This window comes from Lissotriton helveticus, chromosome 9 (genome assembly GCF_964261635.1).
Source record: "Lissotriton helveticus chromosome 9, aLisHel1.1, whole genome shotgun sequence".
Classification (NCBI taxonomy): Eukaryota; Metazoa; Chordata; class Amphibia; order Caudata; family Salamandridae; genus Lissotriton; species Lissotriton helveticus.
The window spans coordinates 621,780,874-621,793,791 of record NC_136070.1 but is presented as its reverse complement, the minus strand read 5'-3'; the positions used below and the strand labels follow the sequence as shown (position 1 = coordinate 621,793,791).

The following is a 12,918-nucleotide window of genomic DNA, read 5'->3' as shown; positions in this document are numbered from 1 at the left end:
TTTTGAAAGGGATCTTCAGGTTCCTCAACCATTGAACTTGATCAAAGTAGTTTCAAGGGACATAACAATGGGCGGATGTTTCTTAAATGCACTCACACAGTGATATCCAATGTCCATTTATATAAAAGTACACCATAATCAGAGGCCGTCCTATAGCACACTTTCCAACTCACACTGTGCCATCACCAGTGCGCCTCAGAGTCATCGATGGCTGCCTTTCTGATTCATTCAGAAGGCACATGTTGTGAGAGATACTCAGTTTAGAGAAAATACTGGTGAATGTGAGAGCAGAGGAATAAGAAGAATGACAAGCTGCTGACATTGGGACAGCACACTATGAGTCAGCATTGACTGTGAGAAGTCAGCATTAGCACCCAGTGGACATGTAAATTGAAGTCAATGAAAAGGACAAAGCTATGCCTATGAGGTGGATTTTCAGTTCCCCACAATGGCAAATGTCCAGCCCTAGGACAAATCTGTAAAGGCTGTGGGAAAGAGAATAACTTCATAACTGTGTGTCGAGAAAGAAAAGTCAAGTGAGTCAGGACAAAAAAAGTGGGACACCAGAGATAACAGAAGACAATCTAGTCATGCTTATAAGAACAAAAAGCAACATCAGCAGCACCAGGTTGAGTCCAAACAAAGTCAATCATCATCAACTTCATGGCATAACAGCTCTTCAGTGTCACTATTGAGTACCAGTGGAGATGATGGATACCTGCTGATGATGTCCACCAAGGAACACTATGCGCATGTGGAGCTAGCTGCCAGTGAAGAAGAACAAAACCTGGAAAGGGCTCAACAGGCTAAACGTAGAACCTCACTATTAAACTGTCAAAGAATTACACTGAAGGTAAACAGTCACCCTATCACGTTTGTTTTTGACAGTGGGGTCTCAAGTTACAAGTTCAACAGCCTCTCGCCTGTGCCATGCCTTACTCAATCCAACAAAATAGTATAAGCCTGGGCAGATTCCAAACCGTTACAAAGTCAAGGGTCATTCATAGCAAGAATGCAGCACAAACAACGTCAACATAAGCCACCATTCACGTCTTACAAGGAACACTGTCTAGTGCATGTCTGCTCATCTTTGCCACAGCAGCCGACATGGGGCTGATATTCCTCAACTACAACCTATGTGCTCAACCTGACATCACAAAGCAAATCCTGTCACTGTTTCATGGCCTAGGAAATCTCAAGAAGTTGAGACTGCAGCTTCAGATCAATGCAGACATTCAGCCTGTAGCCCAGCAGCACTACAGAGTCACTTTTCATTTGCAAGAAGCCATAGAGAAAGAATTGGCAACACTTCTAGCGCACAACATCATTGAACACGCCACAGTCCCCAAGTTGTGGGTCTCACCCATAGTGGTATTACTAAAGATAAACAGTAGTGGAGTGGTGCACATTTATGTCAACATGCACCAGCCAAACAAGGCAATAGAGAGAAAGACATTCCAGTCCTTACATAGTGGACATGATCATGCAACTTAACAGAGCCAAAGTCTTTTCCCGTCTTGACCTAAACAAAGGCTATCACCAGTTTGAGTTACAATAAAACTGCAAGTATTTGACTACTTTTTCCGTTTTTACGTTTATTCAGGTACAATAAACTGAGCTTTGGAGAATGTGATTGAAGTTTTAAAGAAATAAAATGTGTGATTTAAAATGCGATGGTAATGGCCTACTTTGATCCCAAGCTGCACAACAAAGTCATTGTAGATGCGAGCCAGGTGGTGCTAGGGGCCGTTCTTGCTCAACAGAGCAACCAACCCAATGCCCTGATACATATAGTCTTCTAAGGGGGGGTGATTCAATTAGGGGCTGCGGAGGCTGGAATCAGAAAATCACGTCTCTATAGTAGGTTGCCTCTCAGACCATCGAGTGAATTGATTTATTGCTTAAGGATCTGTAACATTATCCTTAGTAGGTTTCTGTCATTACCCTCATTATACTTTCAAGGAGTGTTTTTGTCAACGAAGATATCTTTCCCCCAAAAAAAATTCAATTTGGAAATTGGCAAAGACAAACATTTTTATATACAAACAAGTTGTTGTGTTAAAATTTAGTTTAAATATATAAACACGTGACAAACTCACAAAAGAAGTGAGATAAATGAATCACAATTTGTTATGACAAAATACATAAACTTAAATTACATATAAGCTAGTGACTGACATCTTATGGTGCAGAAACATAATTTATAATTTATATAGCACATCTGTGACTTATATCTTTATTACTTCATGATAGCACAAGGTGCAAACACTGCTTTAACAAACGTAGCTTTAAAAACAGTATTGTGTGTCCTTTTTATTATGTATTGGGACCTAATAGCATTATGTCCTTGTCTTTGCTAATTTACAAATTGAAACAACAAAATCTGAATAAAAAAATGAAAGAAGTTCTAGTGTAAGCACGGCTCATTAAGTGGTATGGTCTGTAAATCAACTACCTGGAAGCGTGGATTTTTTAAAAGATATCTTCACTGACAAAAAAATGACTTGAAAGTATAACGAGGTTAATGAGAGAAACCTACTAAGGATAATGTTACAGATCCTTATGCAATGAATCATTCCAATCGATGGTCTGGGAGGCAATCTACTTGTGGTAAATAAATAAATAATACCTCTCTTTTTGACTAGACATATATCATAACAGATAGCTCAATAAATAAGAGTCAAGATTCGAGGTAGTAGGAGTTTTGCAGGTTTATTACAGCATAAGGACAGGAACAGGACAACCTGCATAGGAATAGGATGACAGGGCCCAGCAGCTGCTGGGGCTCGATCTAGGATGAGCGCGCTGACTTTTAATAACAATACATGAGCATATATACATAACGCAAACACATAGCATTACATTGCAGTAGGCGTAGCAGTGGGTGGAGCAAAAGGTGTGACGCGTAGCAGTCGCGAAAGATAAGGGCGAAAGTAGGTGTAACGGGGCGTATACATAGACATGTGGTGCAAACGTAGCAGAATATGTCATGAATGGGGCGGAAACCATGGAGGGGGCTACCTAAGGAGCCGGGACCTCTAACCTGATGGTGCGCGCAAACTGGCAATGACGTATCACTAGGAGAAGCTGGGGGCTATGAACTCTGTGCTAGGAGCAGAGACTGAAGTCTGGAGAGTCAGGGCGACATGTACCTAAACAGTATCTAGTATCTGATGTTTAGAGAACATGTTGATATAAACTAGAAGTTAGGAGGGGAAAGGCTAACTTGATTCTAAGACTGGACCATGCATTATTCTACATGTAGTGCGTGTTGAAGAATATTAAATGACCAGTAAATACAGTATTCTCTAACATGGAGCCCTGAAGGCTAGACAATGACGGAAACTATTGATGCGATTCAGTAGCTTTAGGAATGCAGAGAAGGAGGACTGAACTGATAACTGGAATCATAACATATTCTTGGCAGACTCAGAGGCAGAGCCAGGCTGCACCGGGCACTGCGAGGCAGGGAGTAAGTGAAGGGTCGAGGATACAGGTGGGGGCTGTATCGCTCCTCAGCGAGGCTTCAGGAGACAGGAGCTGAATCTGGTGTCCGGGCCCTTTTGAGGCCTAGAAACGGGGACTTTATAATGGAATAACGTGCACACTGAGAAACGTGGCAACGTAGCTTTACATAGGCCTGATATTCGTATTATTCACGAGGACTGGAAACTGGCATACTAGAGGGGGACACAACTGTAATTGCGTCATTAATCGAACATGGGGAGTACATATGCATATTTAATCATGCACACATAACATATGATGGATGACACGTAGGGACACAGAACATGACAAAATTTACTTTTCCACATTCCCTCCTTGTCACTACGTTTCCATCAGGAAATATCAATTTTCATGATACCGTCTATCATTTCATACAGTATCATTTGCTCGTCTCGAATTATCCTGGAACGGGATTTAGAACGGGGCTTGGGACTAGGAATACAAGAGGTAGCACAAATGCCGCAAATCGCAGGGCCACATTGTATACAGAGGCAGCAGCTGAATATGATCGCTACTGCAATACCTAGGAAGGACAATATTTTCCATCCCCATGCGGAAATTATATTCCAGAACCAACCGGACCATGTCCAGGTGCCTGGGTCTTGGTGTAACAGATGGGCAATTTTATGGAGTCTGGTTATAGCTGAATAAACAGACGGCGCGTTATTTGGAATGAAAATGCAGCAACTAGATCCGATGACTCTACAGGCCCCGCCCCTATCGGCCAGTATGACGTCAAGGACGAGACGATTTTGCAAAACGACAAATCTCATAGCAGATTGCTCTTCGGTTAGGTTACCTAGAGCAGAGGCAGTCTCATTTACTACAGCTTCAAGGGTTCTTGTTAATCTACGGATTAACTTACTATTCTGGATAGGTCCTATAAAGAAAAAGAAACCTTTATTGAAATCGGTATATTGTTCTAGAGTAGTTTCAGTATAATCGACAATTGGGGACTCCCTTCTATGTCTAATGTGTACTAGATGTGTGTTTCTATGATAATCAGGTGGGGCTAGGAAAACTGGTGGCAGTAGGAAGGCAATGTAACAGGTTCCCTCCCAATCGAGGGGCAGACGAACATATGCGGTCTGACCACAAATAAAATATGAATGACGTGAAGCTTTGAAAATAGATTTCCCACTGTCACTATACTTGACAACAGTAGTACAATCACTATGTCCTACATGTACGGAACCATTATTTCGGACACATAATTCGCCTTTGACTGGTAGTACTGAAATAGCAGGTAAGTCTGGAGTAGTATCAGACTGAACATTCAGGACCATGAAATTCGACGAATAATTACCTAAATTATACACTTCATTTTCTAGATCTAAACCTGTTCGGTGAGGGAGACCTTGCTTGTCTGGGAAACATGTACTGTTAAGGAAAAACATATCTGTTGAGGATGACGTTAACGTGGACCATGCTCCACACGAACCATTATGTGAAAAAGGATAAGGAAAGAGTGGCAGAACTCCCTTCGGTATCTGGAAAGGGGGGAGTCGACCACACACCCAACAATTAGTGGCATTGCTGGTCTGGTGTGAGTAATGTAACATGCGGATAAAGGAGTTATTACGCATGGCGAGGCGGTAAGAGAGTTCATGAGGGGGCAGATCACTAAACGTGTGCTCTGCTGTAACATTAGCAGACTTATTTACATGTGAAACTGGGAAACATAGGTAAAATGCATAACTGGTGCAGGAAATCATAATGCTGAGAAACAATATGAAACATAGAAAAACAATACATCGGATTGAGTTTTGACTGACTCTCTCACTATGGGGGTCTATTTTATACATGTCAGAAACAGTCTAACCGTTTCACCTAGGGGAGGACTTAGACAATCAAACTGGCTGACTTAATTTACTAGACCGGAGTTTCTGTTTATACTCCTGCTGCGGAATTTTCTCTAACAGGGGGGGTTTTGAATCAATGTCATTTGCGGGACAGTCCTTGAGAACAATATTCTGGCAATCCTTTGAATCCTGGGAAATGTTCTTTAAGACGGGTTTCAGTCCATTAAAAAGTTTAACATGAGAAAGGTGCACCCAGCCCTTGCGTCCTTCCAACTTCACGGCTGTACGGGTGGTGAGGAGGACCTGTCGGGGCTCTTTCCAACGAGGCTCCAGCGGACTTGATCTGTCAAAGTTGCGGACCATCACCATGGATCCTGGAACGATTTCGTGCGGTGCCACCTCGGTATTGTCTGGAAATGCGGCAGCAACCTGTGAACGACATGAGTTGAGGGCAGACATCAAGGAAGCTAGGTAATCTGTCAACATATTACTTGAAACATCGGTAATACTTCGGGGTCTAGGAGTACCCCACATATTAGGGGGGCGGCCGAATACGACCTCGTACGGGGACAGACCTGATCTGGAATGTGCGACCATGCGCATATAAAATAAAGCGACTGGCAGAGCTACTAGCCAGTCCACACCTTTTTCTTTACACACTTTTGCAATACGGATTTTTAGAGTCTGGTTATGTCTCTCAACGAGACCGCTGCTTCAGGATGGCGTACACAATGGAACTTCCACTGGTACCCTAGCAAAAGGGAAACATGCTTCATGAGTTCGGATGAGAATGGCTGGCCGTTGTCAGAATATATGACTCTAGGGAGTCCATAACGGGGGAAGAACTCACGAACCAACTGCTTGGCAGTGGTCGTGGCTGTGTAATCTGGGACTGGATATGCTTCTGTCCACCTGGACAAAGCGCATACAACTACAAGGACATACTTGAAACCTCGACATCGCTCCATCTGAATATAATCCATCTGGAGGACTTCAAAAGGGTGGTCAGGGGGCTGGAATCCACCTTGTTCCACCGGGACACTTTTACCTGGATTGAACTGACAACATATCATACAGGTACGGACTTTCTGCTTAGCTGCAGCTCGTAAATGCTTGTTGAACCAAATGTTCTGGATACTATCTAACATAGCTTTTTCTCCTAAATGTGCTGGACTATGTGCGGTATTAATAATGACTTGAACCATAGAGTCGGGGAGAAACCATGTGGCTCTACCCTTCGTTAACCATCCTTGATCTGTCTGGACCCCTCCTTGTTCGGACCATTTCTTGATTTCTTCAGGAGTAGCATGTAACTGGATATCTATGACATCTTGAGTAGGGTCCTTAACTGTCATGCATGTAGTCGGATCTGGAGTATGTGTCTGATTAACTTGAATGTCTGGAGTCTGTGCTGTAAGCTTGGCTGTGCGATCTGCTAGATCGTTACCCTGGGAAATAATGTCAGTGACCTTCGTATGTGCTTTGCACTTCATGATGGCAATGGATGTCGGTAAGTGTATGGCATCTAACAGAGCTTGAATAAGGAGACCATGCTGAATCTTGGTTCCATGAGAAGTCATGAAACCTCTCTCCTGCCAGAGCACTCCGAAGTCGTGTACAACTCCAAATGCGTAGCGTGAATCTGTGTAAATATTAACTTTCAGGTTCTTGGCGTGTATGCAGGCTTGTGTCAGAGCAACTAGCTCTGCTGCTTGAGCGGACAGAGTGTCAATACGGTGTGTTTTAATAACGTCAGTGTCAGTAGTCACTGCATACGCGGCGACTAGTTCTCCTGTACTAGTTCTCATACATGAACCATCCACATAAAGTGTCACGTCAGGGTCTGGTAATGGAATATCTGTCAGATCTTGTCTTGGCTTTGTCGTAATGTTAACTACTTCCACACAGTCATGTGGGTCAGGATTTGATTTAGCTAATGGTAACAGTGTAGCAGGGTTCAGGACGTTGCAGCGTCTGATTTCTATGTGTGGCTGGAACAGTGTCAATTCATAACCTGTTAGACGTGCAATTGTCAAGTGTTGAGTTTGTGTTCGGTTCAGAAGAACTTCTACGGAGTGTGGAACTTGTACTGTCAAGGAATGTCCTAAGACTATGGAATCACTTTGCCTAATAGCTAGTGCTGTGGCTGCAACTGACTTGAGGCACGCAGGCAAAGCCTGGGCGACTGGATCTAATGTGCTAGAAAAATAAGCACAGGGCTTGTTTTGTCCTGCTTGATCTTGTGTGAGAACAGATAATGCTGTACCTTCACGTTCTGTGACGAAAAGTGTAAAAGGCTTACTGTAGTTCGGTGTGGCTAGAACTGGAGCTTGGCATAAAGCTTTCTTTAACTCATTGAAACTAAGTGTATGTTCAGATGTCCAAGGGAGAACAGTCGATGCGGCTGCCTCCTGTGTCGTTAACTGTATCAGTGGTTTGGCTAGAAATGCATACTGAGGAATCCATTGTCTACAATAAGAAGTAAGGCCGATAAAGGCACGTACCTCCTTCTGGGTCTTGGGCTGAGGAAGACTCGCTATTAACTGGATACGGTCTGGTGTCAACTGCCTACCCCTCTTGGACAGTAAGTGTCCTAAGTAGACCACTTGCTGGACACAGAATTGAAGCTTCGAAGGGGACACCTTGTGCCCCATCTCGGCTAGGAAATACAGAACCGTCAGTGACGCTCGCTCGCAGTCACGTTCGGAACGGGCTGTGATCAGTAGATCATCGACATACTGGAGCAGGGCAGTGTCAGTTGGCATGTGAACATTATCAAGTTGTCTCTTAAGTGCTTGACTGTAAATACTAGGACTTTCTGTGAAACCTTGAGGAGCGCGTGTGAACATATAGCTCCTTCCATTTAAACAAAATCCGAAAAGAAACTGGCTGTCTGGATGAATTGGAACACTAAAAAATGCATTCTTGAGGTCTATTACTGTAAAGAACGTGGCTTCGGAATCAATGGCTGTCAATAGGGAAGAGATGTCTGGGACAACTGGGTACTGAGGAATAATACATTTATTAAGCTCTCGTAGGTCGATCACTAATCGATATACTGGGGGTGCATTTGGATCAGTACGTTTCATGACTGGAATGATCGGAGAATTACATACATTGGAGTCAGTTTCTACAACTACTCCTTGAGCGATGAGCTCGTCAATAATTTTGGATAAGGCTGCTACAGCCTCAGGTGGCAATCTGTACTGTCTGATTCGTGGTAACACTACACCTGGCTTGAGAGTCACACGATAGGGTGTGATTTGCATGTAACCTACATCAGTTGGACCTTGCGCCCATAAATGCTGTGGAACATTGGACAGTCTTGAATCAAAATCTCGTAATACATAGTGACCCTTAAAGTCACGTAGGAACAGACGTATTCCCTCTGGGGAACAACATATAACTGCACCTAACTCTTTCAGTGTTTTAATGCCTAATAGATTTTCTGGACATGACTTAGTAAGTAACAGATCAGTAGTACGGGACAATGGACCTACTTCTAGAGTAACTGGCTTTGAAATCTCATTTACGATAGGTTTTCCTGAAAATCCAAGGGAAACATTTCTTGAGCCTGAGAGCGGAGCCCCTGGAACTTCGGCGTGACTAATTGTGGTCCTACTTGCCCCTGTATCAATTAAGAACTTTCTGTCTTTCCCTAATACTTGACTATGAACATAGGGACCTTCTTGATCTACAGGTATCTCGATGAGAGGCAAGCCTACCTCCCTCTCTAGGCTGTTTCATGAATACTGCTGGTACTCTGGATACTCAGACTGTGCATACTGGTACATCTGCGATGTAACATGCTGTGTTGCAGCAATAGGCTGCGGTACTGTAACTGTCTGTTGTGCATTCTGTGGCTGAGGAGTCTGTGAAACTTGCTCTTGTCTAGGCGGACGTGGTCTTTCTTTAGTCTTACCAGTAGCTATGTTGTGTTTCAGAACTGCACACTCGTTTATAAAATGACCTGGCTGTTTACAATAGTTGCAGTTCCCTTTAACGGGAGCTGCAGGATGACTGGCTTGATTCGGACCCCTCTTCTGACTGTCTTGAGGAACAGATTGTGCAACTAGTACTTTCATTTTCGTGTCTTTCATACGTTTTCTCTCGTGTTCTTGCTCTTCCCTGATTCTATTCTGGTGGTACTGGAGCATCTGGAGCATCTGAGACGGGGTATTAGCTTGCCAGGTACTTTCGACTTTCAAAACTCGATTTTTAACTTGTGGACTTGAATTCTCGACTAATTTAGTAACAAAGAGATGAGGGTATGACTCGCTACTTGTCTTGAGGCCACTATTGATGCTAAAGCATTTTTCAAACCTAGAATAGAAATCACTAATATCCTCATCTTGCTTCTGTTTACAGGCTGAGATTGCATCCCAGTCTTCTTTTCTAGTTGTCAATAATCTGGGTAAAACTTGTATTAATAATTCTGGTAATTCTTTACATTTATCTCCAAGACCAGTACCTGGTACTCGTGCCTTGTCTTCAGCTTCTAGAACTGCCCAATCGATCTTTTTCTCTCCCACCTCCCATTCTTTTTCCTTTAGCTTTTCATACACCCCTGCGGGCAACAGGACCTTTAACATTTTAATGATATCTGGGTAAGTGTATTCTCCCATACGGAGCATGTCTTTTAATTCTCTATGGAACCCTGCTGGATCTTTGTCATGACAGGGAATTAATTTCTTCATCTCGAGGAGTTCCATCTTTGTAATCGGGGTGTAAACAAACACTCGTTGCATTTCACCGTCCTCCGTCTTAACTGGATGCACTTCTCGTAACGGATTCTGTCTCTCCATGTAAAAGGGTTTACTTTCTGGGGGTGAGACATGAACAAAATGCGGGTTCAGAAACGTTCTATATTTGTGGCGCTGTTCTAGAATGACACTAATTAAATCGGTACCTAGACCTCTCCATCTATACTGGAGTAACTCGTTCAGGACATCATGTAACGGACCTGGATCAGAGTGCTGACCCTCATACAAAGTAATGAGGTGCTGGATCATATACATACCCACCAGTCGTTGCTCGGCTGGGGGCAGTTTCAGAAACATTTGTGCCACTATCTCGTCTGGAAAAGTGGTAGAATCAGTAATCCATCGGACTGCTGATCGGGCTAGTTCCTGCTCATGCATGGTACTTAATTCACTGTAACCGATTCGTGATTTCAGAATGTGATCGGTAGCTTGGAACACTTGTTCTAGGGAACCTTGTTCTGGTGCTGAATGGAAAATTGACTTGTGTTCTAGGCGTAAATGGCGATCTGGAAATCTAGATTTTCCTACATACGCTATCCTGGCGGTATTCTCGTCGTCTTCCTCTTCAGGATCAGAGTTACTTTCTTTCTCGCTTACTTGTGCTGCTTTACGTTGTTCGTGTATCTTTATTATTTCTCTACGGATTTTCTTGTACATACTCTCCATGGCACTAATGGTATTGTGCTTACCCTCGGCTATATTATCACTCCACTTTGTCAGGATTTTCATTTCGGCCTGATCTTTAGACGGGTAATCTTGTTCTCTTATTAGACAGTTAATTAAAAACTTTAATATCATACGCTGGATCTCAGCTTTCCTTTGAGACATGGCATCACTAATACTTTCTGGATCATCCCCTGTACGGATGAAACGATAGATTCTGTCTAGATCTTCTTTCATATTGGGTAGGGTGACTAGATACTCGGTCACCCTCCTTACGCGTACTGAATATAAAACCATATTATTCTCGCCTGGGACTGGGTCATAGGCACATTCGCCAAGGGCTTGCCTGATTTCTGCGACAGACTTATTACTCTTGGGAGTACGCTGTGATGCTTGAGCATGTAATTCGAGTGCTGATAAACGCTTGCGTGGCGGCGGGGTTTGAGGAGGACCTCCTCCTGCGGCCCCTAGACTAGAATCGTCAACTGATATTCTTCGTGGCGGAGCGGGAAATTGAAATGCTGGCTGGACCGGGGGTACCGTAGCAGGTACTGCATGGGGTGCCCCGGTATCTGGAGAAGCAGGATGTGCCTGATTTACTGGGACTGGCGGAGCGCGAACAGGATTTGCATATTCAGGGACTGTGTCGTCCAGATAGGACGAAATAAAAATATCAGCTGCGGTCGGTTTGTGACGTAGCTTGGTCGGAACTAATGGTGGCGGGAAATTACTGGATGCCTCCGGGGTCGCTTTTGGCAAGCCCTCGGCAAGAAGAGGGTACATACCCTTAATAAGGGCATTCCTCTGTCTGTCTCTCTGTTCAGTTTTGACTTGTTCACCTATCTCGATTAATTCTTTTTCTTGGGCTCGCTCTTGGGATTCTCTACTTAATTCTGATTTTCTGATTTCTTTTTCGGTTCTTTTATGAGCTTCTTTGCGCCATAACTCGATGGCATCTTTCTGTGACTGTCTGGCTTTCTTTTTCCATAATGCCTCTTCTACTCGCATGATGCAATCGGCATCCCATGTACCCGATACGGGCCATCTATACTTTTCTTCTAACTGTTTGGTATACTCTACCCATAAATCTAGATACAATATGGCGCTTATGCCATGCTTCTGATACATAAAGTGACCTGGACTGTCCCTCGGCGGGACGGGAACTGCTGCTTCCAGCAGACCCTTTCTAGTTTTTAACTGACGTAACTTGGAAAATATGGGCATGACTGAACTGTAATCTAGACACAATACAATACACAATGAACACGATACTTATTCCCCATTCATACCACGACATTAAAATACATAAAAAACATTTAAAATAACAGTTCGAACAGAATACTACCTGGAAATATTGAGAACAGAACACATAAATTTTCTCGAGAACAGAAACTGACTAGAACAGAAACTAGATGCACTGCTGAAACAGTACGAAACTTACCGGTCTCATAAAGAGACACGTCAGGACCCGCATCCACCGAAGTGGGCACTTCGTTTTGTGGGACTGTGTACCACCAACCCACAGACCAGAGTCAATTAATTGGACCCTGTCTAGATACCACCCCAGTAACGGTACTCACCGGGCAGCAAGAACGGAAGGCCTCAGACTGGACTGGACTGCTACGACGACGGACGACGAACTTCGGGCTTCGGACTTCAGTTACGGGTGGGCCTCCGGATACCTCGGACCTTGGACTCTTGGCTTGGGCTCTGGTCGGGACTCGCCGCGTTCCTCCACCGTCTCGTTTGGATGCTGGACCGCCTCCTCCGTCTCCTCCGTGGGCCTGAGGGATACTTGAGCAGAAATATCTGCCACTGCGCAGAAGAGTTCCGTCACGACTGCAGAGGGTCAGGGGGTCGGCGTGGCTTCACCGACGCGTGGGGAAAGGGCAAGTCCCTATTCGGGCGCCATTATGTGGTAAATAAATAAATAATACCTCTCTTTTTGACTAGACATATATCATAACAGATAGCTCAATAAATAAGAGTCAAGATTCGAGGTAGTAGGAGTTTTGCAGGTTTATTACAGCATAAGGACAGGAACAGGACAACCTGCATAGGAATAGGATGACAGGGCCCAGCAGCTGCTGGGGCTCGATCTAGGATGAGCGCGCTGACTTTTAATAACAATACATGAGCATATATACATAACGCAAACACATAGCATTACATTGCAGTAGGCG

At 43.9% G+C, this 12,918-nt stretch overlaps 1 protein-coding gene across 1 annotated transcript in view; it reads right to left on the bottom strand.

Annotated features, from left to right (window-relative positions):
* LOC144781696 (cytochrome P450 2C11-like) overlaps nucleotides 1–12,918 on the bottom strand; it is a 255,785-nt gene that overhangs the window by 19,889 nt on the left and 222,978 nt on the right. The gene's annotated exons all lie outside the window — the stretch shown is intronic.